Genomic DNA, 6,000 nt, shown 5'->3' with positions numbered 1-6,000 from the left:
TTGTCCTTCACTAAATACAAATTTTATTTCATCAAGATAAAGTCTCCAGCATGGAGATAGACATTAAATAGGACAAGGGCTGACTGCCAGGGTTGTTGTAGCAAGGCTGGAATGAGATAAAGCCTGGAAGAGCCAGGCACAAAGTAGGCACACTAGGAGGCCTGATGTCCCTTCAGCCAACACACTGAGATCCAAATGGGAGACCTGGAGCCCTTGGGTCCCAGACAAGACTCAGGCCAAACAACTCCCCATGACTACAGGTGCATCACTCCCTACAGAGTTCAGACTGGGCTCTAGGGGGCATCTAGGTTCAGTCCCAGCCAGACCTGTAGCACAGCCCATCCCTGGCTCCTGGAGTCCCTCCTTTCTCCCACCCCTGGTCCCTGCAGCAAGCCCAGCGGGGCTCTGGTGACCACACAGGATGCTTCCTGATGGGTAGTCACCGATGCTGCCTGGAAACCTCAGGAGACCTCAGATGAGATGACCTTTGTCAAGACCTTGCTGCTGACACTCCCATCTGAAGCTGTGACCTCCCTGCTTCCAGACATAGGTCTCCCCACTTGCTCAGCACCCGCAGACTGGCTGTAGTGCCTTCCAGGATACCTTCCTCATCCCTGTTTCTGGTAGGAGTGGGACTGGGGGTGCAGAGACCTGCAGAAAGCTAAGCCATATTCTTAGTTGCACCCTCTGATCTAAAGACCCAGGGCCTGCTTCCTCCAAGTGAACAGAGCTTCGGGGTTGCTCCTGCACACACGTCAGGCCACAGCTCAGAGTCCCCTTGACATGACATCGCCACCAGGGATGCCCAGTCTATGCCACTGTGCCAAGCACAGTGCCCAGGATCCGGTTGTGTGTCCCTAGAGAGGCCCCTCAATGAAACTATGAACCATGCCGCATAAGGCCACCCAAGACAGATGGGTCATGGTGAAGAGTTATGACAAAACGTGGTCCACTGGAGAAAGGAATGGCAAACCACTTCAGTATTCTTGCCTTGAGAACCCCATGAACAGTATGAAAAGGCAAAAAGACAGGACACTGAAAGACGAACTCCCCAGGTTGGTAGGTGCCCAATAGGCTACTGGAGAAGAGTGGCGAAATAACTCCAGAAAGAATAACGAGACAGAGCCAAAGTGAAAACAACACCCAGTTGTGGATGTGACTGGTGATGGAGGTAAAGTCCGATGCTATAAAGAACAATATTGCATAGGAACCTGGAATGTTTAGGTCCATGAATCAAGGTAAATTAGAAATGGTCAAACAGGAGATGGCAAGAGTGAACACTGACATTTTAGGAATCCGTGAACTAAAATGGACTGGTATGGGCGAATTTATTTCAGATGACCATTATATCTACTACTGTGGGCAAGAATCCCTTAGAAGAAATGGAGTAACCATCATAGTCAACAAAAAAGTCCAAAATGCAATACTTGGGTGCAATCTCAAAAAGGACAGAATGATCTCTGTTCATTTTCAAGGAAAACCATTCAATATCACAGTAATCCAAGTCTATGCCCCAATGAGTAATGCTAAAGAAGCTGAAGTTGAATGGTTCTATGAAGATCTATAAGACCTTCTAGAACTAACACCCCAAAAAGATGTCCTTTTCCTCATAGGGGACTGGAATGCAAAGGTAGGAAGTCAAGAGATACCTGGGTTAACTGGCAAATTTGGCCTTGGAATACAAAATGAAGCAGGGCAAAGGCTAACAGAGTTTTGTCAAGAGAACTCACTGATCATAGTAAACACCCTCTTCAAACACAAGAGACAACTACACATGGACATCACCAGATGGGCAACACCAAAATCAGATTGATTATATTCTTTGCAACCAAAGATGGAGAAGCTCTATACAGTCAGCAAAAAAAAGACTGGGAGCTGACTGTAGCTCAGACCATGGACTCTTTATTGCAAAATTCAGTCTTAAATTGAAGAAAGTAGGGAAAACCACTAGACCATTCAGGTATGACCTAAATCAAATCCCTTGCAATTATACAGTGGAAGTGACAAATAAATTCAAGGGATTAATTCTGACAAAGTGTCTGAAGAAATATGGACAGAGGTTGGTGACACTCTATAGGAAACAATGATCAAGATCATCCCCAAGAAAAAGAAATCCAAAAAGGCAAAATGGTTGTCTGAGAAGGCCTTACAAATAGCTGAGAAAAGAAGAGAAGCAAAAGGCAAAGGAGAAAAGAAAAGATATACCCATTTGAACACAGAGTTCCAAAGAATAGCAAGGAGAGATAAGAAAGCCTTTCTCAGTGACCAATGTAAAGAAATAGAGGGAAACAATAGAATGCGAAAGACGAGATAGCTTGTCAAGAAAAGTAGATACACCAAGCGAACATTTCAAGCAAAGATGGGCAGAAACAGTATGGACTTAATAGAAGCAGATGATATTAAGAACAGGTGGCAAGAATACACAGAACTATACAGAAAATATCTTCATGACCCAGATAACCATGATGGTGTGATCACTCACTAGAGCCAGACATCCTGGAATGTGAAGTCAAGTGGGCATTAAAAAGCATCACTACAAGTAAAGCTAGTGGAGTGAAAGAATTCCAGTCGAACTCTCAAATCCTAAAAGATGATGCTATGAAACTGCTGCACTCAATATGCCAACAAATTTGGAAAGCTCAGCATTGGCTACAGAACTGGCAAAGGTCAGTTTTCATTCTAATCCCAAAGAGAGGAAATGCCAAAGAATGCTCAAACTACTGCACAATTGCCCTCAACTCACACGCTAGCAAAGTAATGCTCAAAATTCTCCAAGCCAGGCTTCAACAGTACGTGAACTGAGAACTTCCAGATGTTCAAGCTGGATTTAGAAAAGGCAGAGGAACCAGAGATCAAATGGCCAACATCTGTTGGATCATCAAAAAAGCAAGAGAATTCCAGAAAGACATCTACTTCTGCTTTATTGAGTATGCCAAAGCCTTTTGACTGTGTGGATCACAACAAACTGTGGAAAATTCTTCAAGAGATGGGAATACCAAACCACCTGACTTGCCTCCTGAGAAATCTGTATGCAGGTCAAGCAGCAACAGTTAGAACCGGACATGGAACAACAGACTGGTTCCAAATTGGGAAAGAAGTACATCAAGGCAGTATATTGTCACCCTGCTTATTTAACTTACATGCAGAGTACATCATGAGAAATGCTGGGCTGGATGAAGCATAAGCTGGAATCAAGATAGTCAGGCGGAATATCAATAACCTCAGATATGCAGATGACACCACCCTTATGGCAGAAAGCAAAGAGGAACTAAAGACCCTCTTGATGAAGGTGAAAGAGGAAAGTGAAAAAACTGGCCAAAGACTCACCATTCCAAAAATGAACATCATGGTATCTGATCCCATCACTTCATGGGAAATAGATGGGGAAACAAAGGAAACAGTGACAGACTTTATTTTCTTGGGCTCCAAAATCACTGCAGATGGTGACTGCAGTCTTGAAATTAAAAGATGCTTGCTCCTTGAAAGAAAAGCTATGATTAAACCTAGACAGCATATTAAAAAGCACAGACATTACTTTGCCAACAAAGGTCTATCTAATCAAAGCTATGGTTTTTCCAGTAGTCATGTATGGATGTGAGTTGAATTATAAAGAAAGCTGAGCACTGAAGGATCGATGATTTTGAACTGTGGTGTTGGAGAAGACTCTTGAGAGTCCCTTGGACTGCCAGATCAAACCAGTCAATCTTAAAGGAAATGAGTCCTGAATATTCATTGGAAGGACTGATGCTGAAACTGAAACACCAATGCTTTGGCCACCTGATGGGAAGAACTGACTCATTTGAAAAGACCCTGATGCTGGAAAGATTGAGGGCAGGAAGAGAAGGGGACGACAGAGGATGACATGGTTGGATGGAATCACCAATTCAAAGGACGTGAGTTTGAGCATGTTCTGGGAGTTGGTGATGGACAGGCCTGGTGTGCTGCAGTCCACGGGGTCAGAAAGAGTCAGATATGACTGAGCAACTGAACTGAACTGGACTGGTCCTTCAGGGAGGAAATGGCCACCCTCCCATTCAGATGTTGAGGTCACCGTCCATCTCAGTAGGGAGCACCCAGCTCTATGCCGGTTCTGGTCCTTTCTCTGCTCACCAGATTTGTCAGTTCCTGGTCATCAACAGCAGGGCACCCCCTCTGTCCCCACCCCAGCCTGGGCTCCTCGAGCAACAGGAAAGACATCACTTTCGGACCTCTGTCAGCAGTGACTGCGGTCAGCAGTGAAAGCCATGGTTTGGTCCCGTGGGAAGCTAGGAGGGTTTTTTTTTTTAATGCAAAGTAGACATGGAGAGACATGGTTTTGCAGCACCAGGGGACCACGGCTTGGAGATCTGAACTGCCTGTCCCCCAGTGAATCAGCTTGAGCGGCAGCCAGAGGCTCACAGGTCCGGGCCCAGCTGAGGTCGGGGGGCCAGGCGCCATGTCCTTTTCCTCTGACCCGGTGAGCTCATGCTGGCCCACAGCCCGGCTGCAGGGCTGCTCAGAGGGCTGGACCCGAGGGATGGGCGGTGTGTCCCCCGCAGCCCCTGCAGTGGGAGCCTCCCACCCTGTGCAGGAGGCAGGGAGCATGGGAAGGAGGGAGGCATCCACGGGCCTGGCTGGGCTGGGCCCTTGTTGAGGACAGCGGGCCACAGGGCAGAGAGGGACTGAAGGACACCCCCATACTAGTGTGGGGGACACGGCCAGTGGAACCTGAGGGTTGGTGCCTCGAGGGTGGCCTGTAACCGAGTGAGGGCTGAGAACCCCACCAGGGCCAACAAAGAGGCCCCAGATGAGCCACAAGCCATGTCCCGTGAACAATGTTTGCAACAAAGGCTGGTGTTGGGTCTGCAGGCCTGGTAGACTGGGGTCCCCTTGAATGTATGGGGCAGGGACCCCACCAGGACACCATATCTGAAGACCAGTTCCCAGGAGGGCTCTGCAGGATGGGTCAGGACAGAACAGGGCATGACTAGCTTTCCCCAAAGGTGAAGGGGACTTGGAATGTGTGACCCCAGCCCCCGGTGGTCTTGGACATGAGGACAGTGGTTCTGTGGCTGTGGCAGGGGCCAGTCACCCTGGCCAGCCTCAGGGTGAAGTCCACCCTGTCAGAGTCCTGCTTAGCTACATGCTATCCAAATTCGGGGTCTCCTCCAGGAAAAGGGAGTCTGCAGAGAAAGGACTTCTAGGGGGAGGATGGGCTGAGATTCATACTGTTCTGAAACCTTCAAGAATCCCATGAATTTTAAATAGCATGTTCAGAGGCCTGCATTTTTCTGTCTACAGTCTTGGACCTGTTTGGTTCTAATCAGTTTATGTGGTCCCCTCAGGCTATGTCATTCTGTTAAAAGTTGTGCCTTGCCGCTTCCTTCCTGTTTCAAGACCAGATAGGCAGAACATAAAAAGATTACTGATAATTAAAGAAAATCAGTCATCTCATCTTAATGAAAGTTGTGATGTGATGGTTTATAGGCTGCAACATCTTTTGTTTACTGATTTGACATGGAAGGTTTTTTCATTGACATGGACCAGCAATTGCTTGCGGCAACAGTTAAGCTGGTTAATCAAGTGCAAGACTGATAAAAGGTCCTGAGTTCCTTGGATCAACCTTTCATCAGGGACCCCTAAAGCCTTTTAGATGAGAATGGATAAAACGGCCAAGTGAGGGAGAGGGGTGTGATAAAAAGAAAGATTTCTGGGACTCCTTGCAAGATGGAGACTTGTTAAGGGGGTCCTAATGGAGGCTCCCCTGGTGGTTGAGTGGTAAAGAATCCACTTGTCAAGTAGGAGATGCGGGTTTGATGCCTGGGTCAGGAAGATCCCTTGGAGGAGGAAATGGCAACACACTGCAGTATACTGGCCTGCAGAATTCCATGAACAGAGGAGCCTGGTGGGCTACAGTCCATGAGGTCACAAAGAGTCGGACACGGCTAAGCGAATAACACTTTCTAAATGCAATATACCTCCTGGGGCACATGTGCCATGGATTTTCCAGGACATTTACCC

This window comes from Dama dama, chromosome 8 (genome assembly GCF_033118175.1).
Source record: "Dama dama isolate Ldn47 chromosome 8, ASM3311817v1, whole genome shotgun sequence".
In the NCBI taxonomy this organism is placed as follows: Eukaryota; Metazoa; Chordata; class Mammalia; order Artiodactyla; family Cervidae; genus Dama; species Dama dama.
This window is presented reverse-complemented; position numbering follows the sequence as displayed.